Consider the following 24,879-nt stretch of genomic DNA (forward strand, 5'->3'; position numbering starts at 1 on the left):
TTCAGCGTTGCCACTAAACTCCTAATACAAGGATTCCTAACGCAAATCCTTAACCAGCAAGGTAATTCTGGCCCAGCATCAGGGATTATGATGGGATACAGGTCTGCTCACTCTTCTAGATGGGTGTTGTGACTCTTATCCTAAGAGGGTAGGTACAGGTTGGACTGCCTAAGGGACTCCACAAATCTCCCAGCTGAGCTGTTTGACATTTTCTCACCCCAGTTGGGTACTTAAGAACTGCCTCCCACACCTTGTGCTTCTGCTCATGCAATGATTGTTCCAAGAGAATTATTGAAGTTGTTACTTAAGTACTGATGTTCCCAGCCTAGCAGGAATATGTCCTGTACATAGAATAACAAAACAGACATAAGTTGAGGAGTGATACTTAGTAACTGTATTTTCTGGTCCATTCAACTACAAGATGTAATAGGAAATAATTTATCTTAACGTTGTTGGATTCTAGTTTTCTTTAAAATCTCCTTGTAGCTAGGAGCTCTGTAAATAAAAGGTGAAAGGGAATTACTTAGTAATATTAGCACAACAAATTTTTTAGATTTAGGGACCACTCCCTTATCTAATCAGAAAATGGTAGCAGAGAGCGCAAATCCAGATGGATAGACACGTTTTACAATTTGAGACTTTAACAGGCAAATGGTAACTCATTCAAAAAATTACATAGAAAAGTAAATATTTAACCAAAGTTTTTGCTTTGCTCGGGTTCCTGAAGATAGGCCTATTTAGTCTGCTCACTCTCATTGTTTACTGAAGAACAGTCTCTTTGCAAGGTCCATATTAAACTGCAATCTTATTTACATTTTACCACATTTCTTGCAAATTAGATCTCACAGTGCATGCTTGGCTCTGTCAAATAATTTTCAAGCACTCAGAAGGCACTCCTCAACAGATGTTTTGCTCAGTCAAGCTTTCATCTCATGGTTCACTGTTCATGATGCTTTTCATGAAGGATTTCTTGTTAGAATGGATATTTGTATGTATGACATGTCCTCTCATCACAAGTGCAGTAAAGCATGTGTGGGCAAACTAATTTGTGGGCAGCAACTACTTGTTACTTCTGAGACTTTAATTAGGAAACAAAAATGACATCTTATGATTTGAGTTGCCAACATCATAGACAATCATGAATTGCAAGTCAGAAAATTTGGCAGTAGCTTGGCTAACCTTGACTGATACACTAATGCAAGTTTTGACACTTATAAATAAACAATAGAAAAAAAGTAATTTCATCTGAAATTTAATTGCTTAAGACAGTAAACATAAATATAAATATAAATATAAATATAAATCAATATCAACCAAGAATATATTAATAAAATAAAACCATTACAAAGAAAAAAAATCCTTTTTTTATGCAACAAAAAATGTTTAACTGAACACACAAACCTTTATTTATAGCAGAGAGAAATATCAACTCATTTCACAGGGTGATACTTGGATCATCAGATGTTAATTTGATATCAACATGGCACCTTTCTCCTAATGAACTTTACAAAGCACATATCACACCAGGAATGTGTGTATCATTTCATGCCAAGAACGCCCTAATCTACTGCGTCCCATCTCATAAAATGCGGAAATTATTCTCTAGGTACGGCATGAGAGGATTCAAATTAATTCAGGCTGGATAGAGGCAGAATTATTGCAAGTATCAATATATTTTATACATACAGTCTTACAGTCTTTTACCTGCTATAGTCTCCACAGGATCTTAAAAAATTCCATCTGCTTTGATCAGATTACAGCAGCCAATCACATCTCCTTTGCACTACATTCCAGTTAAAGCAGCTCAATCTCTTATCAACAGGATGTTGTATTTAAACTGATTAAAATTCTAAGAAAATATCAGTAATTTTAAGGAAAGAAAATAAAGCAACTTCTAGAATACATTAATCATTATTGTTTGGTACTACTGAATGAGTCCACAAAAAGTTACCTTGTGCATTAACTAAAGGTAAAATTCCTCTTTCGAAGCCACAGATGGGAGAATCACAGGCAGGCTTATAATGATAGAAGGTGGCAACATGCCACTATTCTTTTGTTATCATTGGCAAGAACACAATCATGTGCCCTTTAATCTTTGTTATTCAGCCTACTGCTCATAGGGATAACACAATCAACCACTTCTTTCAATCTAAGGAATAGGGACAGAATTGGCTGCATTGAGAGAGGTGCCAGGACCAGATTAAGCTTGTGAAATCCAACTACTAGATAAAAATTTAGAGAGATAAAAGATGTCTTCATTTTGCTGCTAATTTACAAGTTATCCATAGTGTGGCACAAATTAATTTCCTAGGTAATAATTTTAACTTATTCACTGGGGGGTTTTTTTCATACATCACCAAATACAGTGCACACATACTGCATTATTAATAGTAATAATATTACTGCAAATAGCAGTGCACTTGAAAAGTTTCATGTATTCAACCTTACGGATTTTTGTTTTGTAGTTTTCCTAGTGCTCAGATCCATTTAAGCCTGTTGTCAAACTCTAAACAGCTAGAAACCCTTCACTGGTAAATTCTATGAAATGTTTTATGATTCCCTGTCCATTTTTTATCTCATCTGAGATTTTTTAAAAATAGTAACATCTGAGAAATTGATAACTGCCAATGGAAACTCCTGTTGACTTTTAAAAGGCAGTTAGAAATAGTTTCAGGCAGTGGACAGGCCTTGCTGATTCTGTGCTTCTACTACCTCCTTTTAAAGGATGATTATACTACGTAGGGGAAAGGGGAATAGGGTTAGATTCAGGGGAAGGGCTTCAGTGCAGTAGGTCACCCTTAATTAGAACAGAGATCAGACCTCCATGCAGAGTGCAGGAAGAGCTGCCTGAATTTAGAGCAGTGAACAGCTACCCTAAAAAAAGCTGCATATTTTAAACCCTGCTCTTTTGTGCATGAAATCCCATGTGTCTATATGGGATTCACAGTCCAGATCTTTCTACTAACAATGTGTGTCTGTACTCTGTGTATTAACCTTTCAGATGGAGCCTTTAAGATGTAGAAGGCCCAGGTTTTTTCCCTTGTGTGCCTGAGATCAGAGATGCTTTGGCATGACACTGCCTAGCAATTAAGTACCTTGATCAACTGGAGTTAACTCAGGGTGCCAGAGGTGCGATGGGTGCTGTGCAGCTGATGGGAATAAGCAGCTTTCACAGAAGTGAAAAGACAGTCATATAAAGACACACAAAAGAGATGTCTTCCATACTGCAGATTAGACAGCTGTGGCCACTATGGACCTAGAAAATCTGACTCTTCTTACAGAGTAGGCAGCTAACTAGATAGGAAACTTGTCTTTTTCATAAGAACTTAACAACCAGTGCTGTTTCCTTTAGATAGGTCTTTGATTAAAAAACTGCACAGCTCCCTCTACATCCGCTCAGTTGAAAACCCCAATCCCTGGATAACTGAGTTGTCATCTTCTACACCTTTCACATTTTTGGCTGCAATATATCCTGGTTTCAAGAAGAATGGAGGCCCCACTCCCCAGACAAACTAAGACATTCTGATAGGGGTGAAGGTGTCTTCATGAAAGGACATATGTGCATATGAATCACCGTAGGCTAGAGAAGATACAAGCTCAGGTTTATATTTCTTTTGTATGTATTGCAGTGATGAGCCTACAGTGAAAAAAAAGGCACTGCTGTGCCCATTGTGTTTTTTGAGAATGAAAACTCTGTGCATGTCCCAGTACAATTTGCATAGATTAAGTCTGACTAAAATGCTTGAATGTTTAAGTTTCTCTAAGAGTTTAGTGACCTCACAGTCTAGTATCTCAATTAGATAGGGAGCTTAAAGACAGAGACATCATGTACGTTCTGGGTAGCGTGATTTTTAAAGAGCTCTCGTATCATCAAATTTCACTCAGTTCTTGTTAGGAGCTGGGGAAGTCTTGGGACAATACATGGTCTCAATTGTCCATGGCACTGACTATTACTTACAAGTATTATTTCTACACACATAATAGTTATGCTTATATTTAGAATATATTTAGAATATTTTCCTTGTAAAGAAAAAAAACTTATTTTCTCTTCAGATCTTTCACAAAATGCAGTGGCAGAGAGTTGATACAGAACAAAAAAAAAACCACCAACCAACCAAACAAAAGAAAATTGACCATCATTTTCTGTACATCATATTCTAAAAATCAGAAAAGTCAGTGATCTGTCAAATGTTAAGCTTGAAACTTTACTAATGAAAGTAGTCTGTAGATAATTTGTCAGTTTTTGCATTTTATTTTACTAGTTTCTACTTCACAGGCAAGTGTCAACACCAAAAAATATTAGTAACTCTACATAGATGTTAGGTGTAAAAAGAATATCAGAATTGAAACACTACTATGTTCTGCATAAGATCCTAATTATGATGTCATTATTTAAGGAAAGATCTTGTTTATTTAAAAATCTGCCATTGGAATTTAGCTAAAATATGTTTACAAAGAAAATCAGTAGAACAAAACAGGCTTCACAGGTGCCATTCAATCCGCGTTACAAATGCATATACTTTATACAATCACAATTCAGTATTGTTCCATTTGGATTAACTGTGAATATGAAATGAAGAAATAGTTCATTATTTGGATATGCCAGTCTTGATAGTTCTTGATAACAGATCTTTAAAAGCTTCAATAAAAGCTAAAACAAAGTATAGTCCTTATCTAGGTTATACCTTGTCTGAACACCCTCACACTGTCTACTATACCTCCCAATACTAAGACAGTGAAAACATCTCTAAAGATGGTTCAGTACCATTTCCCAGAGCCTTGTAGGAAGATTTATAATCAAGACAAATTATGTAAATACAGTCTCTGTTAGTTTCTAAGAAAATGCTAATACCTTATACTTACCTTAAAACAATTTAAGTAATTCGTGTGCAGTTCACCTTCATGCTTGCATCGTTGTATACAGAGCTAATCATGCTCATACTAAATTTTTTACACTCTTCAGGTTCTTTTCTTGAGTGACTCATGGTAGAATAATCTAATTTTTCTAGGAAGAAATATCACTAGAACATCAACGCAAGGAGTAAAAACGCTTATGGTAGCAGGGGCCTGACATTTAAATACATGACAGCTTTCATAAGATCAGACTTCTAATTCCAGAAATAGATAAAAATCTAGTTTAATTCTAAGTCTCTTGGTCTGAGATCATAGGCAGTCTGTCTTCTTCAGTGAAGCTTATCTATGCTGCAAACCCACTTTCATTCCTCTAATGACAGCTGGGTAACTTCACAGTTCCCTCATACCCTCTCACTAGTCTTACATATTTATGTGTTATGGACCTAACACTGAAGCATCCAACACTTTGCTAAACTGCTTTTATTACTACTCTGTCTAGTCTAATTTAAGAATGACCATGACAGTGCAATAGATCTCAAACCCTAAGCATTTTTCCAAATAATCTTCTTAAATGTAATTAATTTGCTTAGTTTTGCTGAGTAATTCTCTCTATAGATTTTGATCAGTTCAGATATTTAGAGATACCCAAGCCCTCAATTTTAAACACTGCATATGCCAAATATATGAAAATGTAAATACATGTATGTCTAGAAATTGGGGAGAGGAGAGGAGAGGAGAGGAGAGGAGAGGAGAGGAGAGGAGAGGAGAGGAGAGGAGAGGAGAGGAGAGGAGAGGAGAGGAGAGGAGAGGAGAGGAGAGGAGAGGAGAGGAGAGGAGAGGAGAGGAGAGGAGAGGAGAGGAGAGGAGAGGAGAGGAGAGGAGAGGAGAGGAGAGGAGAGGAGAGGAGAGGAGAGGAGAGGAGAGGAGAGGAGAGGAGAGGAGAGGAGAGGAGAGGAGAGGAGAGGAGAGGAGAGGAGAGGAGAGGAGAGGAGAGGAGAGGAGAGGAGAGGAGAGGAGAGGAGAGGAGAGGAGAGGAGAGGAGAGGAGAGGAGAGGAGAGGAGAGGAGAGGAGAGGAGAGGAGAGGAGAGGAGAGATCTGACTAAAGGCCGGGGCACAGGGAGATATCATTCTCCAATCATGAATATTATCCATTTAACATTATTGCCTTAAAAATGAATTAACATATAAAATATTATTTTAAATTACATTTGGTTTCTAATCAGCAAACCAGTTGCTTCATAGAAAAATTAAGGGTATGACAGCCTCTCTATGTTATATTTCTGCACTTGATTTTTTTGTATCAATGTGTAAAATCTTTCATACTTCATTATATAATTCAAATATAGCAATTTCAGTTTGACTGATTCCTGTCAGTCAATATCATTTTGAGCCATCCTTAGCACTCACAGACAGATTTATATCCCTGGCAAAAGTAGAAAACACCCTCTCTGTCCTTGAGAGAAGACATTAGGAGTGGCAATAAGTAGTGTCCAGCCTCAGACAGGTTTTTGTGCAGCCCTTCTTGATCCATCCCTACAGTTTGACAGTAAGACATTGAAACCATTCTCCTGAGCTTTATTTTTGCACCTAGTTGTGCAGCCTTACAGTAGGATTATCTTGATCCCTAGCTCCTGCATGAAACCATCATGTGAAGTGGTGCCTGAAGCCTTTCAGTGGTCAAAATAAATCACATCTGCTCCTTTTTTACCCATCAGCCCGTTACCTTGTCAAAAAGACAAAGAATGTGGTTTGACGTGATCTGTAATGGACAAATTGATGAGGGCTCTTACTTTATGTCTTGCTTTCAATAATATTATTTATTATGGTGCTTTTACAGGAACTTAAGTTGTTTAATTGTGTATAGTATCCTGGTTTACTTTTTCCCCCCTAGTTTTCAAGGATTAGTGCTATTTTTACCTTCTTACAGTCTTTTGGGACTTCATCCATTCTGCATGAGTTCTCAGATATAAATGTTAACGGCTTTGAGATGGTCTCATTCAGTTTGCTGTATCTCCTGCTGGGAATTTTACTTGGCTGAACAGATTTGAAAATGACTCATGAGTCTCTTTCCTCTTTTTTTACTTATAGTACAGTGGTTCTTACCTCTATTTCCATATGTCTTAATTGTGTTAAACAATTTTACTGAAGAATGAAAATAAAAAGATATTAAACAGTCAGAGTTCTCAGGATATTCCACTATTGGATATCCTATCCCTTTGTGTAGAGATCTTGCTTTACTCTTCTAAATAGCAGTATGCTTACGGGCTATTTTCTGATAACTCCTGATAACTGCATGTCATTTTATACTTTTTTGATTTTGTCTCTACAATTTCATGTTGTTCTTTTATATTCACCCTTAATAAATTCTGAGAAATCCCTTCTGGTGTGTGAGGTTGCTGCAGAGTTCACATCCCAGTTAAATTCATGGCATAGCATACTTTCTAGCCTTTTTTTGCACTTAGTTCTATATTTGTAACCCGTATATGGCTTTTAAGAATGCATCAGACATTGTGGTCTTTATTCCTTTAACTTCACTTTCCCTAGCTTCTTATCTATCACTTTTCTGAATTCATGGAAGTCTGCTTTCCTGAAAACAATTCATATTAGTCTCTTTCTCCATCTTAAGAGAAAAGAACTTCAAAATTCATTATTTCATATTAACCCTTACCCATTTACTTTCGTTTTCTAAGTAAGGTCTTCCCAGTTGGCCACAACCAAGTTCAAAGAAGTCTTACTGTCCATCACCTTACCTTAACCAGTCTGTTCTATCTCTTTGCAAGCTGATGACTGAAGAGCTGAAAGTTCTCCACTAAAAAAGACCTTCCTGTTTTCAGTTGGTAGCTCCCCTTTAAAAAGCACAATGTCCAACACTTATATTCTACTGGAGACCCTGAACACAACCGTAAATAACCCATAGTCATTGGCCCCTGAGTGTGTTGGGTTGGGTGGGGACAGAGCCTATTTTCTTTGCAGTAATATGGGCCTGTGGTTTGGATTTCTGATGGCAACAGTGTTGGTGACACGGGGATGTTTTAGTTACTGCTGAACAGGGCTTACACAGGGTCAGGGTCTTTTCTGTTCCTCACCTACACCACCAGCGAGGAGGATGAAGGTACACAAGGGCTTGGGAGGGGACACATATGGGACAGCTGACCCCAGCTGACCAAAGGGGTATCCCACAACATGTGGCATCATGTTCAGTATATAAGGCTAGGTGAAGAAGGAGGAAGAGGGGCATGTTCTGTAAATATTTCCAGATCACAGAATATTCTGAGTTGGAAGGGACCCACAAGGATCATTGAGTCCAACTCTTCAGTGAAAGGCCCATACAGGGATTGAACCCCCAACGTTGGTGTTACTAGCACCGTGCTCTGACCAGCTGAGCTCATCTCAGGGTCACATGTTCAGATTGATGGTATTTGTCTTCCCAAGTCACCGGTGCATGTGATGGAGCTCTGCTTCCCTGGAGATGGCTGAACACCTGCCTGCCCATGGGAAGTGGTGAATGAATTCCTTGTTTTGCTTTCCTTGCATGTGCAGCTTTTGCTTTCTCCATTAAAATGTCTTTATCCCAACCCACAAGTTTTCTCACTTTTACTCTTCCAAGTCTCTTCAACATGTGACCAGGGGAAAGTGAGTGAGTGATCATGTGGAACTTGGCTGCCAGCTGGGGTTACACCATGACACCAATCAAGTTCAACATGTTCTATGAGCATTTTGAGGCTCAAATACTTTTACATATGTTTTTTACATTAAAACCAATATCTTCTTTCTTTTCCATTCAAAATCAAAATTTACTTTCCCATATAAATATTTTAAATCTGTGAACTAATTTTCTGTAATAAAAGTTAAATCTTTATTTCACTTGTGTACTAAGACATCAAGACCATCATTTGCATTACTCATCTAAATCTAATCTGCTGTATTAGATTATACACCTAACATGTTTAAAATAGAGTTTTATCCTTTCTATCACCATTATGGCATAGTATCTTGCCTCTCTTCAGTTTTGGCCTTTAAGGGTGACCTGTAAACTTATACTGCCACCATTTGCTAACTTAGACTAAAATTCTTCTCTTTCATAGTTTTGAGAATGTTCCTTCATCATTGGTATGACCTCAGTGAAAACTCCAGTGGAAGAAATGAACCACACCCCTGTTCAGTTGTCCCCCTAAGAACATCACCCATGGGCAATGAAAACAAAGTCATCCTGCCTACAAGTCTGCAGTTACATATTTTTATTCAGTTTATCTATACCTATGTGGACTATTATCAATAGCTATGGGCACTAAAGGGAATTCCAGCTCAGCTCTCATTTTTGCTCCAGGAGCTATGTAGCCACTTCCCTGCCTAAGATCACTTCTGGCAGCATCCTTAGAGCTTATGACTTGGGCTTATAAAGGTATCAGTGCCAGGACTTTGGGTAAATGAATTAATCTGCCTTCCCACCACTATTACTCTGTGGTTCCGGCACATTCTCTTCTCCCTTCTCCCCTGAAAAAGCACTATTTCCTACTTAATTTGAAAGATGTTACCCACCTGACTGCTCCATCCCCCTCTTAATCACATTTATTCCCTTCATTTTATCTGATGCACATAAATGTACTCCACGTCCCAAGTGGGATCTCACTTCCCTGTTCTTTTATGATTTTAACAACTCTTAGTAGATGATTTATTCAAGAACTTTTACCTCAAGATTGTACCTCTTTTTCCCCACTGATCAAAGATATTCCTTGATTTTTTTGTAACTTTTTTCCTCAGAATTATTGGAGTAACAAATACTCATTCATATTTTTAGCTGATGTTCATCAGTGTGATTTCTTTAAATTCTCTGTTTTTAGAGTATTACCTTGTTATCATTTGTGAACTCCCAAAAAGCTCTCAGGATGACCACATAAATACTTGGCCCAAAGACTTACATGGTTAGACTTCTGCATTATATATGTCCAAAGGGATATGGCATATGTATATATGGCATTTTCCTTTCCAAATGCATTTCTGACAGGCTATATCCATTCATGTAATGCTAAAAGAAATGAATGAAAAAAGCCCCACACTTAAACTAATTATCATTTCTCAATTATAAGACTGGAAACATGCTTTTATAAAGTCTATTTGGCCAACTCCTTTCATTAGCTTACTCTGTTAGCAATTCAAACTCAACAATGCTTTTTTCCCTACTGTATTTTTAGAATAGATTGCTTTTCTCTTGGGCACAATCATCCTTGATATTTTCACAAATACAAGTCACTCTCAAGAATTATCTTTCACTAATTTCACAATTATTTTACCTGAGTGTACAGCTCTTACTCTGCCATCCGGGTACATGTTCCCAAAGCTGTTGAGGTCAATATAAGTATCAGTCTCCAATAGCAGGTCAGTAGCCTTATTGCAATATTTTCCTTGTCTCTCTGCTGCTGCAATATACTGTCATCTGCAGCTTTGTTGGGGAAGAGAGCAAAGAGATAAAACAGAAATGGTTCTAGCGAAGGTACAAAAAGAAAACTAGATAGAAAATTAAGAATGAATGTGAGAAAGACAAAAATATTCAGGAGACAGATTTCTTTTCTCACATGCCTCAGCTCATATTGACTATATCCACAATAAGACACCTACACAATCACAGCTTCTAAACTGTATACAGATTAAAAATATTGACACCAAAAAGCAGTCATATAGTTCTTGATAACTTGTTAAAGAAGGGAAAACTAAGAAAAGTATTAGGAAGGGATAGAAATAAAGGAAGGGAATAATTTCAAAGCTAGTAACTTCTATATATTTACCTTTATATAATTCCCTGGGAAATAACAGTAAACTTCCCCCTGCCTCAAGTCTCTTTCAAAGATCATGCAAACTCAAAACTTGCCTATATAGTTTTTTGTGTTAAGGAAAAAGCCCCCCAGGTGGTAACTAATTGAGCATATCTCAATTTTTAAAGATTATTAAGAAGAACATTTGAAACTGAAGAGTAGCAAGGACAGTGAATATCATTAAAAACTCCTCAGTAGCAAATACATCTTGTCCTATTAATTTCATTGTTATTATATGTGTAAATAAAATGAGCAATTATATATGTAAATAAAATGAGGCCAAATGAAACCTCTTAGACTTCAAAATATTCTCCTGAGGGAGCCAACTATAAGCTCCTTCACTTAACAAACTAAAATGCTGCAACATAAAATAATTTTAAAAGTTCTAACAGACAGCAAACTATACTAGATGATTCACCATGAAAGGACTTTTCCATATCTGTTTTCTATGAATTAAGGATCTATAAAACCATCAGCTTTCAGGGGCTGTCACCCCCATTTCCTCACCAGTAATTTCTATTATCACTGGGAAAACAAAGTGACCGGTAAAGACACCAGTGACAAGTTGCTTGTTATCTGTATTTAAAATGCAGATCTTTTATTCTAATGCTGCTATGGCATATAACATTTCCAAAAGACCCCACTGATTTACATAGAATTTTATCCAAGTAAAAATACGTTGCAATGTTTTTTCATGGAAATAAAAACAAAATTGAAAGTTGATACACTTTTATTCCTTTATGTTCTCATCCTAATCTAGTACAAGAGTACAGACCTGATGCAATTCTATCATACAATTAGATGACACAAGATCAAATGTCTTCTGTTGCATTGCTAAAACAAAATCAGGATTATGTTAACTATCAGTAGTTCAGTTTGTCCCATTCCCATGAATGGACTTCTTAGCTGTATGTACAGTAAATGAGAATTAGAAAGTGAAAAAAAAAATCAGTAAAAAATTGAAAACATTGAATCTAAGATTTTTCAGGCACTTGAGTTGCTTGTCATTTTATCTAGTCTAATTTATGGATGTTTCTTGAGAGTTTTGCTTATGTTTTCTGCAACAAATTTATTTTTCTATTATCCATGAAGAGAACACTAATATGTCGACTTCTCACAAATTGCAAGGGAACAAAATTATTAATTTTAAAATTAATCAAACCTTTGAAATTGTAGAACACAGATATCTGAGTTTTACTTATGATAGCATTATGAACTAGTTCCACTCAAAACATGGGTAAATAAGTGAAAGTAAGTAGGAACACATATTATATTCCAGTATTTGTTAACTTGTATTTTTTAACATGTGCATAAAATTTGTTGAGGCTTACTTGGAATGTGAGAAAGTATGAAGAATAGGATGAGACTGATAAAAACAATGGCAATAGAAATGAAAAACTAATTTCCACATTAAAGTTTTAAAATATATGCTAATAATAAAACATCCATTTAGGTGGTATTCCAATCAGAACTAACACCTTATAGAACATCAGTTATCAAAAATACACAATTAAAAGTGAAGTACTAAAGAGGGGAGAAAATTTTTTTTTACATAATATAAAAGTTATGAAAGGTTTCTCATCATTCTCACACATGCAAACTCTTTCAAGCAGATCAAAGTTTCGCCTAGCTTGACAAACTCCAAATTAATTTCATAGCTCTGAAATACATAAAATATTCAAGTGTTTAAGTATCTCCTTAGGCATTTGTGCTGATTTTGGCTGGGGTAGACTTAACTTTCTTCACGGTTTCTGGTGTGGGGCTGTGTTTTGGATTTGTGCTGAACACAGGGTTGATAATGCAGAGCTGTTTTTGTTATTGCTGAGCAGAGCCAAGGCCTTCTCTTCTTTTCTATGGCCACACTGGTGAGGAAGTTGGGGGAGCATGGGAGGAGATACAGCTGGGACAGGTGACCCCAACTGACCAAAGGGATATTTCCAGACCAAATGGCATCATGGTCAGTACATAAACGCAGGGGGGAAAGCAAGAGGAAAAGGGGGGATGTTTAAAGTGATGGCGTGTGTCTTCTCAAGTCACTGTTACGTGTGGTGGGGCTCTGCTCTCCTGGAGATGGCTGAACACCTGCCCATGGGAAGCAGTGAATTAATTCCTTGTTTTGCTTTGCTTGCATGTGAGGCTTTTGCTTTCCCTCTTAAACTGTCTTTATCCCAACCCATGAGCCTTCTCACTTTTGCCCTTCCCATTCTCTCTCCAGTCCTGCTGGTGGGAGAGTGAGCAAATGGCTGCGTGGGACTTGGCTCCAGGCTCGGGTTAAGCCATGACAGGATAATGAAACACTTTTCCCTGCTAGTGCTACCTGACCACACTCATTCATTGCTATTCTCAGAGAGAAGTTTTATTCTGTACTTTCTCAGTGCCCTAGCTTTCCTATGGTATTGTTTATATTTTCAATTTTAGGAACAGATTTTGCACATATCAAGGTCATTGGAAGTTTGGACCTGAAATGAGTAACGGTGAAGTCAGGACTTTACATGGAAAACTAGGTAACAGGCTTGCATTAAAGTAATACAAATAAAACCAAAATGTACTCCCTAAAACTCATTTGGAGTTGAGGGGTTGCCAGGAAGACATATATGGTCAAAAATAGACTCTGAATGGGAAAATAAGATGTGTCAGAAAGAGTGATGGAGAGAAAAAAAATCAAAGTGCAAGGAAGGAAAGGAAAAAAAGAAAGCAAATAGAAGTGCTGGAAGGAGAAGAAGAGATATAATCCATTCTATTAAATGACTTGACAAGAAAATTAACAAGCTGTTTTATTTCTAACCAATACATTTTTAGTTTTTGTATCATTAGGTTTAATGAAAATGTAGGAATCCTAAGCCAGCAGCCTTAATCTGTTCTGACTGATGAAGGAATTTTGAGAAACAATTTTTTATTTTCTTGTCGGTGTTTTTTATGAAATCTGAAATACCAGTGTTGTTTGTACAAAATGTTCTGAATTGATCATGTTCAGATCCCAAAATTTAGTATCACTGACCTTTAAGCATATTTCATAATGAAGGTGAAGTATCTTACCATATGGAACTACAGTTTCCCATATTTTCTTTTGTTTTGCAATGCATATTATTTCTTTGTGATGTATGAAGAACTTACAGAGAACTTATTAGTACTTTTATTTAGGAAAGCATATCGATCTTAGTGTTGCCAAGGCAGCCAAGCTAGCTGTAATCAATATAACACTCACATTGAGTGAAAAATGGAGAAATATTTTTCCAAACGAAAAGACTTAATTTGCCCAATACATGAGCTGTACAGCCAAAGAAAAAGATAATTTTCCAACACCTGGGTTAGGAGAGATGTTTGAATGAGTCTTTATTAGTGCTCTTTGGTGTTAATCATTTGCTGTGAATAGTTGTTTGATAACAATGCAATAGAAGTTTGCTGTCATATACAACCCTACGGAAAAAAAATCCAATGGTTTAAGAAGATACCATTTTCATCTGTTAGTTAAAGGTTATAAGAAAACACACTTGCATTATAGCTTACTTGAGCTAGCCCACTTTAATTTCCCTTTAAGAAACCTTGGGAGAATCCACTGCTGCTCATAGGGCTCAATACTAACTTTCCAAACTGCTCTAATTCAATTCACAGTAGGTTGTCTCTCCATACCTCCATGTTCAGTCTGAATAAGGGAATCAAATAATGCTTTCTCTTTAAACAGCACCATCTCCCAACTCGGAAGACTATCAGAGGGACATTAACACCTAGAACTGGCCCATACCCACTTAGCACCCGTAAGAATTCAGTCACTGGAGTACCAGTCTTTGCCTTCCAAGGTCCTAACCAGTTTACTAAGTTCAAAATCACCCTTTTATTTATTTATTTCTCAGCTGCATAATAAATCTTGAATTATTTTCTGCCAAGTAAATAGTGGAGCTTTGAAAGAAAAGCCTTTTGCCACCATCCTCCTCACATCCCGACAGTGAGGTCACCCCTCAGAAATAGGAGCTCTTGGTTTGAATCAGTGAGTCAGTGAACATGAAATTTGAGACAGCAGTAGCATTTAAGATAGTGAAATCTGATGATGATTCTTTAAGACATACATGCCCAAAACTTTTGCTCAGAAGTGATAATACTAGCATCTAAATGACTCACCTTCCTTTCTGGTGGGAGATATTTATGTGCATATATATAATTATATAAACATGTGTTTGCAATATAACATCTTTATGCATTTCCTGGGGAAAAGATTTTTTTCTCTAAGTAGAAAACTGAAGAAATAAAAATGCAATGTACCATGAAGAAATATAATGTTTTTCTCTTTATGGCGGTACATTATATGTGCTAGAAGGCCTTTGCAGTAAGATTCTAGCCCATTTCAAATCTCATCTTTCTTTAATTAAGGTAAATGAGTTGCCCATTCTCCACTGAAAATTCATTTTAGTTTTCGTATCTCAACTAGCTTATTTTTTAGCTTATACCGTGAATTTTTTTGTTACGAATTCTTTAGCAGTTCGCTTCCATATGTCTCTAAAGAAGCTTTGATTTGGTATAAAGTCAGTCCTTGTTATCACTTCCAGGTAAACTAAGAGGTCTTTTTTGATGACTGCAGCCATTCATAGTACACAGCTCCTTCTATTTCAAAACAATGACTAATGAACAATCCCTTGACATCATTATTTTTGTCCCTAAATGTTATGCTTGATAATATGCTTTTGTAGCCTCGCTGACAACAGGAGGATCATTCCGCCTCTTCCTTTCAGAACTTTATGTTTTATATTTTCAAGAAGTTTATTTACCTTTCAGATTTCCCAACAGATATTTTAAACTTGTTCAAGTTCCATCAGCATCCCAAACTGGAATATGACTGCAGATCTAGACAGTTCCCAGAAAAGCCTGTCAGGATTAACACTTGGACCATCAGAAGCTGTGCAAATTAAATGTCTTCTGCACTCATTCTTCTTTGATTAGCCTCTCAGATATGACACATATACTCAAAACTATGATAAAATAGAATCATAAAATGCAACCCCCCAAAAAACCCCAACAAAACAACAAAAAACCAACAAAAAATAAACAAACAAGCAAGCACAAACCCAAAACTGCAAACAAACAAAACAACTAAGAATCCCCTCAGCAACTTGTAAGCAAGAACATGAATGGCAGTGGGTTTTAGAAACTGCAAATGTGACAACAAACTGGTACTGTGGCATTTCGTTTTCATTTTGGTGACCACCACAAAACCAATATATATATTTTACCACATATAAAAAGAAACTAATTAAACTATGAAGATAAATCCATCCAACTTAAATGTTCCTGTTTCAGATGGCCTTGGATATAATCCCAGATTATGGGTTAAAATATGAAAAGGTAAAATAATTCAGCCTATACATCTTTTTTAATAAAATGGACTTCCTTGATTGTTAGAAAAAAATAGATACCTTAGAATATCCTGAGTTGGAAGGGACCCCCAAGGATTATTGATTCCAACTCCTGGCCCTTCACAGGACAGTGTGACATATACACTGTCTTTTACATGGAATTCAAGGCTGTGCACTTGTAGCATAAGAAGACATTTCTATGCAGCCTGTGAAGGCACCAGAGCTTCAGAGAAGGGCAGAATTCAGGTACTGTAGAAGGCTAAATACCTTCTACTCTGTAGCAGCATGCTCCATGAAGTCAGATACACTGGTTCCTATTCTGAAGCTCCAAATTCCTTCCTTTTCGAGCGCATGATGCCCAGGTCAGTAGCCAAACTTTCTTGTACACTGCTCATAGACACAGATGCCTGAAAGCATCTAAGACCTCTAACTCTAAACAATTAAGATGTTTATTGCCTATGGCCTTTGCCTGTAACAGCATTTCCTTTCAAAGCCTCTAGAGTCTTAACATTGTAAGCTATTTTTTGAACTTCTCCAATTACAGTAATTCTGGTTTTTTTCCATTTTCTCCTTCAGGAACAATGCCAAAAATTTTACTTTTCTAGAAAGCCACTTGTCTAAGGAAATGCATATTTTGATTTATATCTTAAGCTTTATATTTTGTGCTCTAGAATGACCCTGGTTGAGCAGGGAGTTTGGACCAGATGACCTGCTGTGGTCCCTTCCAACTAACCCATTCTGTGATTCTGTGATTTTTAATTTATATCTTATGTGTTAATGCTGATAATTAATAGGCTAAGGCTGGTCTTTTCATACTCTCAGGGATTATAGAAAGTACATTAAATCTTGGAAGCTTGCAGAAGTTAGCAGCTCTGTCTCCTCTTACTGTCAGGTCTGTTCATCCCAGAAATCAATAAAGGTTTGAGGAATGTACCCCGAACACATACACACACGTGAAAGTTTGTGAATGAGAAGCAGCTGTAATTTAAAACTGTGCCTGCAGACAGATGTCATGAATTATTTTTAGTAGTTACGATAACATCTTGGGCAAAGGCCTAAAAAGCACTTGCATATATACTTTTACAATAAATCCAAATCTGAGATTCACATAATCTTTCCTCTGTTTCTGCATAACTGTTTAAACTCTGCATGTTCCCCACATGCTCTGGATTTAAATGTGTGCCTAAAAGAGCAACAGTCTTAAAAAGCCAAGTGATTTGGCCCAAGCCTGCCTGTGACCAGCAATTAAGCTGTCCTCTGCCTTTGTCCATGACTCTCCAAGGTAGTGAAAGCTAGGTCTAGGCACAAAATGCAGGTGTGGAAATTCCTGCCTTTTAAAATAGGTCAGTGGAAGTGTCAGGGTATCAAGTGTTATATCAGGGAATTGCTAATTGATAAAAATACCTGCCCAGTGATAAATTATGGGATCAGGCTCCTCACAAAACGAAATGACATTTCCTGTAAGACAATGTAATGGTTATATGGTTTGCCCAGGAAGAAACTCAATTACCTTTTTATGGTGCAATAAACTTTGAAGTTCTTGCTGCAATAGCTGGCACCTCTTTGGGAAATGAGATGGAAAGCATCTGCTCTCAAAACAGACCATCCGCTGTTTAGGCTGACTCTCTAGAGATATAGATTTGAATCCCTCAGGGAAAGGATGGTATTCAAGCCAACCAGCTGCTTCTTCCCAAATGCTCCAGCATGGAAGGGTAACATCACATGGCACAGTCTGACAAAAGGAGAGGCATCACTAACAATTCTCTGCCTCATTAAGATCCTTCTATCACATTTTGAGAAGGGATTAATTCTTCTCACGTGTGTTAGGCTTGCTCAGTTCAATTGTAATTGATTAGGCCAATGGGGACATTTAACATAAACTTGCCTGATGGACACAGATGGTATTCAACCTGCTCAAGTCTGTTTCTCCAATGTAGATGTTCTACATTTAAGAGAAGTTTGAGGGCTTCTATTACTTTAGCAGAGAGATAATTGGTCCAGTCACTGGACTCAAAAAAGCTGTTGATCTTGTCCTGGGGTGGACACCCACACTTCATCATCTGAATACATCTCCAGCTCTGGATAACTATCAATCGTATCTAGCTCTAGATAGAACATAATTAGATCTAAGACTCCTAGTTCACACAGAGACAACACCCCTAAGATTAAGATATGTTGTTTCTTACCTCAGCTGCATAAAAAAATCTAGGATGAAAAAGACAGGAGTCTCTTATGCCACTGGACTTGCATGGGAGTAGTTTCAACATTACCACCTGAAAAATATCCTCAGGGATGGAAGCCAGGGAGTCAGTCGTATCTACGGAGCAGCCTCACTGGGTATATATCCTGGGAAAGAGAATATTTCATTTCATAGAATTGTATGAATTATGAATCTGACCCATTACATTTGTTTAATGATTACCTACATGGCTTGGAGAGTGGTCCCAAATTAAAAGTCAGCCTCTGACTCACCTGACACTGAATTTACTCTGACTGGAGTCAGATAAACCCAGAGCTGTTCACTGGCTTTACATCAATGCTTTTCAGCTCTCACTTTCTGTCTGTGAGGAAAAGGTCTTCAAGCTTTCCAGAAGATTGCTGACAACGCTTTAAAGACTTGAAAAACCAGTCAGTGAGTCATGTTTGGTGGGATGCTAATTAGTACTGATAATTAGTGCTTTATATTGTCTTTAATCTTCAAAGCACTTAAGAAATGCTGACTTGGCATTAATTCTCACAACGTCTTGTCTAACCTTGCTGAGTATACTAACAATTGAGCAGCTGATTCAAGAAAAAAAGAAAAAGAAAAAAAGAAAAAGACCAAGAGAGAACATCTCAATGTCTAGTTTCTACCTGTGCTCTGTAACAGTTACATAAGCACACAACTCTGCAATAGGTCCTACTACGGGCAAAAACTGACCATATCACAAATTCAGAGAAGGCTGAATAAATTCCTTAAACTTAAAAACTGTTATCTCTGTCTTGTATACATTTATGTTTGTTTATATTTCACAGTGTGCATCCACACACTGGTTTTGTTTGACTCCAGTTTTTAGGTGCCTGAATACTCCAGAGTTCCAGAGAAAGCCTTATTCCTTATGCCTTATTTGCAGGCATAAATTTTAATATTTATCAAGAAACCCAACATCTAGCTGCTGCGAAACACAATTTATGTTCTGTAGGGCTAGCCTCAAAAGATTCATAGAAGTGAAGTTCTGGAAAGAACCTCAAAGATCTTTCTTGTGCTCCTAGGGAAGATCAGATTTTATTTTTTTTAACCAAAAACATATTAACCAGTTTGTCTTTCTAGAAGTGTTAACAGCAGAGTGAACAGAACGGAAGAGTATATAGGGTTGTTCAGGGAAACTTCCAAGGATGTAAATTTCATTACATTTCTTGGCAATCTATTCAAGTGCCTAACAATTTTCACCCTGAAATTTTGTTCCTTAAATTCAGTTACACTTTTCTTTATTGCAACCTGTGGCAAATAAATACCTCTTGTCTTTTTGCTGTTCACCTCCTGCAAGAGTCTGCTTTTACAAGGGACTTTTGGGTCACTGAAGACAGAAATTCAGCCCCCTTTTAACTTTCCCTTCTCCAGATCAAGCAAATCCAGTTCACTCCATCTCATACAATGTATACTTCAGTCACTCAACCCTCTTAAGGACATTTTGCTGGACTAACTTTAGTACTGGGGTGTGCAAAACTGAACACAATATACGAGATGTGGCCTTCACAATGCCAGGTAAAGGGGAATAAATACTTTGACATCTTTGACCTGCTACCTACATTCTAATCTGATGATTCACATTCAGTTTTTTGGCCACCCCAAGGTCCTTTTCTGCGCTACTGCTACCTCAGCAGCTTGTATTGCTGCATGCATTTGTTCTGCCTCAGATACAAGACTTTGCATTTGCTTTTGCTAAACTTCATGAGGTTCCTCTCATGAAAGTATTAAGTAGAATCATCCCAGTACTGGCCCCTGATTGTGCTGGTTTTGGCTGGGGTGATTTTCTTTGCCAATATGGGCTTACGTTTTGAATTTCTGATGGAAACAGTGTTGATAACACTGGGATGTTTCAGTTACTGCTGAGCAGTGCTTAGAGTGTCAAGGTTTTTCTGCTGCTCGCCCCACACCACCAGTGGGGAGGCTGGGGGTGCACAAGAAGTTGGGAGAGGACACAGCTGGGACAGCTGAGCCCAGCTGACCAAAGGGATACCCCACACCATATGGTGTCATGCTCAGCATAGAAAGCTGGGGGAAGGAGAAGGAAGGGGGGCATGTTCGGCGTAATTGTGTTTGTCTTCCCAAGTCACCATAATGCATGTTAGGGCCTTGCTTTCCTGGAGATGGCTGAACTGCCTGCCCACAGGAGGTGATGAATGAATTCCTTGTGCTTTTCTTGCACATGCAGTATTTTGTCTTGCCTATTTAACTGCCTTTATCTCAGTCCATGAGTTTTCTCCCTTTTGCCCTTCCAGTTCTCTTCAGCATCCCAGCACACGGGGACTTGAGCAAGAGACTGTGTGGGTCTGAGTTGCCAGCTAGGGTTAAATCACAGTACTGAGGAGTATCACTGCCAGTTAAACTTGAATTTGTTGACCACTACCATAAAGCCCGGAGTTTCAGACAGTTTTTCATCCACTTTGTGTTTCATCCAGTCTGCATCTCCTCTTCTAGGCTACATGTTTGTTACGGGACACTATTATCAAAGGCCTTGCTTGTTCCAAGGCAAACGATGTACACCACTCCCTCCAGCCCATACAAAGAGTCACTAGCATCTAAGAAGGCAATCAGTCAAGCATACTTTGGCCTGGGTACATCCATGCTCTCTGTTCCCAAACACATTCTTGTTCTTCACGTGCTTGAAAACAATTTCCGTGAGGTCTTTCTCCGTAATCCTCTGAGAGACTGAAGGGAGACTGAGTGGCCTATTGTTCATTTTATCATTCTTCCTGCCCTTTTTGAAAAGCATGTAACATCTGCTTTTCCCCAGTCATCAGGGACCTCTTTCAATCACCATGAACATTCAAAGATAACCGACAGTGGTGTCATAGTGGTATCAGTAAGCTCTTCAACCTTTCGTCATAGTTAAACTTTTCTAACCTTCTTATCATTCTCTTGATTTCCTCTGAACACTTTCCAGTTCACCTAAGTTTTAGAAGAACACAGTGACCAACACAGGACACAGTGTTCCTACTATTACATATCACTACACTTTAAAATGAAAAGCATTTTTGCATTGTTGACATTCGTCAATGCTCCATTTTTGATTCATGATAGATCCTACACTGACTAAGTGGAAAGCACTGAAGTCCAGTAAGGCAAAACAGAGACATTTCTGATTCATAATGAAAAGCTCATATTACCAGGCAATGCCTTTCTCTCAGGAGAGATTCAGGTTTCTAATATATTGAGTTCAGTGAGATTTCATGATTTATAGCATCCATCATGATCAGAATGATAAGATTCAGTGTCCTTGACCAAGAATTTTGTGACACAATTACTACAGATGAGCCAATAAAAATAATTCACTTGTTATATTAGTCTCATTATATATGTCTTCCCCACCATAAAATGTGGAAATATTCTATTTCTTCCCCAAACTATGTCACGAAAGTATTTTAGTAGCTGTTACAGTTAGTTTTGCATCTAATGTTAAACACTTATTCTGAACTCCAGAGTGTTTACATTTATATAAATTTTAAATATTCAACACAAAACAAAGGAAGGAAGAAACTTACAATCTTCACTCTGCAGCTGATTACTTCAGATGTTCATTTGACCATCTAATTAAAACAGCATTTCGATTTGTCACAGAAACCTACTATCAATTACAAGATACCTGGAAATAATTTGACTTGATGTTTATACCTGACAACTAAATAAGCAGGCTGTCACACTCTTCAGGAAGGGAACAAGAAATATTATCTGATCCAGCCTTTCACAGGAAAGGGAGCCTAGATGACATTATCTAGAATCCTGTTGCATTGCATCTTGAAAGAAACCTCCTATAACGAGGACTCTACTGCATCCCTGTGGAGATTGTTCCAGTGACTGACTGGTCTCGTTGTAAACGTTTCTTTCTTATGTCAAGATGAAAACTCTCCTGGTGCAACTTCTACCAGTTGCCCCATGTCTTCTCCATGTGGCACCTAGTGAAGGGACTGTCTTCTTTGTAGCCGCTCTTCAGGTACTGGAATACTATGATGAGGTCCCTCCTATGTCTTCTCCAGGGTGAAAAGACCTAACCCTTCAGTCTTTCCCAATAGGACGGGTTCTCCAGCCTTTTGATCATCTTCCTGCCCCTTATTTAGACCCTCTCCAGTCTGTCCACATCTTTCTTGAATAGTGGGTACCAGATCCAGACACAGTACTCCTGCTGTGGCCTAATACATGCTGGATACAGTGGGTGACCATATTTTTATCTCTGCTCATGGATAGAGCCCATGACCTGATTTGCCTTTGTTGCTGCAGCTTGACTCATGTTCATATTGTTGTCCATCAGGAGCCCCAGGTCTTCTACAGGAAGGTTGCTCTCAGCTACACAGATCCCAGCCTGCACTGGGTTTTTTGGTTTTGTCATGCCAGGTGCAGGACCTGCACTTGCATTTGTTAGACTTCATGCAGTTCTTGCTGGCCCACTCTGCCTGCTTGTCTCTGACAAAGGGCTCTCGCTTCTGACAAGTCCATCTCACCATCCAGTCTGGCGTCATCAGCAGACTTGGTGAGAGTGTTTTCAATACCTCTATCCAGATAATTTATGAAGATGTTTATCAGCCTGAAGCCCAGTATTGATCCCTAAGGGACCCTGATTGTAACAGACTGCCAGCCTGGGTAAAAAGCATTGATCACCACCCTCTGAGTGCAGCCCGTCAGCCACTTTGCTACACATCTCACTGATCACACATCCAATCTCTATCTTGCCAGTGTGTCTAGGAGAAAACTGTGGGAAATAGTGTCAAGCACTTTGCTGAAGTCCAGGTAAACAACATCCAGTGCTTTCCCCATGTGGACAGATGTTATGTTATTGTAGAGGGTGTTCAGGTTAATCTGGTATGATTCACCTTTGGTAAATCTGTGCTGATTTTTCTCAATCACCTGCCACCTGCTTCATTTGGGGAATAGTACTTTCTAGAAGGACTAATTCCATTATTTTCCCAAAAATTGAAGTAACACTAATGAGCTTGTCGTTTCCTAGGTCTTCACTTCGGCCCTTCTTATTGATGGTTTTGACAGTGAATTTTAAAATGCTTACACTAGAATTGAACTTACATTGATAAATAAAAAAGGTTGATTTCTCTTACATTTGCTAATATTATTGATTCTTCCATGATTATAGTTACTGTTACATAGTTTTCCATTGAATTCTTCTCTGCCACAAGTGTTAAATTTGGGGAATTAGGTTTTGACTGTGTTTAGAAATTGTTTCATGAGTATTTATGAAGAAATATCAGTGCTTTGAAAGCTATTAGAAAGTATAATCTACACTGTATTGTAATGAGTTCATGTAAAATTCAGATATTAATACTTTCATGTTTACTTCTAAATAATTAATTTCTAAATGTACCATCAGATGCAAACCAAAATGAAATCAAAATAGATCTGCATTTTCAATAAAATGATCCTTAGAAATTTTTTTTATTTAAGATGTAGAGGCAAACTCTGCAGTGGTTTATTCCTCCAACCTCCTACTCTCTTACAGTTTCTAAGGAAATCATACGAGAAATATTCTGAATCATAATTTATATTATATTGAAATAGACTGGAATAAGATCACCGCTTTTTATCTATTCTCCCATTTGCAGGTGAGAGAAACTTGATATAGAACTGCCCTCTGAAGGATTTTCTGCATTTTTGGAATATCCTGAGTCCATACCCGCCATAATCATATAAAAGCCCATCCAGAATTTTCAAAATGGTCTAAAGAGTTAGAATGCTCTGAAAAACGTCAAACTTTAATTCTAAACAGTCTTTCCAACTATGCAGTATTGTATTTCATTTGTCTTTGATAACAGCAACAAAAGCACTAGTGTCACTTTACTAGAAAATAGCAGGAACAAGGACTGTTTCTTTCCTCTCACTATTCAATAAACAGCAAATTGGCAAATCATTTCACGAAAGACTGAAATGTCTAAACTACAGGTAGGTCAGTTTCTGAGGCAATTAAAAATATTAAAGTAGTTAAATATTAAAGTAGTTAAAATTTCTTTTCTCCTTTTCTTTTCTTTTCTTTTCTTTTCTTTTCTTTTCTTTTCTTTTCTTTTCTTTTCTTTTCTTTTCTTTTCTTTTCTTTTCTTTTCTTTTCTTTTCTTTTCTTTTCTTTTCTTTTCTTTTCTTTTCTTTTCTTTTTTTCACAGGGTGTTCTTCCTTTATAGTAAGTAATTATTCAGCCATAGGTTTACAGTGGGAAGATTCAGGAGCAGAAACACCAATCTCTATAGCCACTGAGCTGACAGTTTGCACATCCCCTCTCCTGTATAGCACAGAAGTGTCTCTCTGGCTTTGGCAAAGATGAGAAATAATAAAAAAGCCCAGGAACTATTGCTACACAGCTGCCAAGAACATATTTGTGGCAAACACACATATCCTAGTCCTCTCTGTGTCACAGTGGTTTTTCATTACTTTGATATGGGATGCCTGATGAGGAAGGTGGAGAGCAGCTGAGTTGCCATTTACACAATGGATGCTTCTGCCCTGCTACATTTGTATTTTTTAAAAAAAATTTTTTTCCTAAGATCAGAATGAAATATCTGTATCATAAACTGATTTATTCTCTTTTCTTTTTTTTATTTCTGAGCAATGACTCACAGTGGAACCTGAAAATTTAACTAATATTTTCTATTGCTTCATTATTCACAGCTATTC

General features: G+C 37.5%; 1 protein-coding gene across 1 annotated transcript in view; it reads right to left on the bottom strand.

Moving 5' to 3' along the window:
* SCEL (sciellin) overlaps nt 1-18,309 on the bottom strand; it is a 123,010-nt gene extending 104,701 nt beyond the window's left edge. Inside the window, exon 1 of the mRNA XM_069008589.1 lies at nt 18,197-18,309. The gene's annotated coding sequence lies outside the window, so the exon portion shown is untranslated. The remainder of the gene's footprint in view (nt 1-18,196) is intronic.
* Nucleotides 18,310-24,879: the final 6,570 nt, after the last annotated feature.

Source organism: Aphelocoma coerulescens, chromosome 1 (assembly GCF_041296385.1).
Source record: "Aphelocoma coerulescens isolate FSJ_1873_10779 chromosome 1, UR_Acoe_1.0, whole genome shotgun sequence".
Taxonomy (NCBI): Eukaryota; Metazoa; Chordata; class Aves; order Passeriformes; family Corvidae; genus Aphelocoma; species Aphelocoma coerulescens.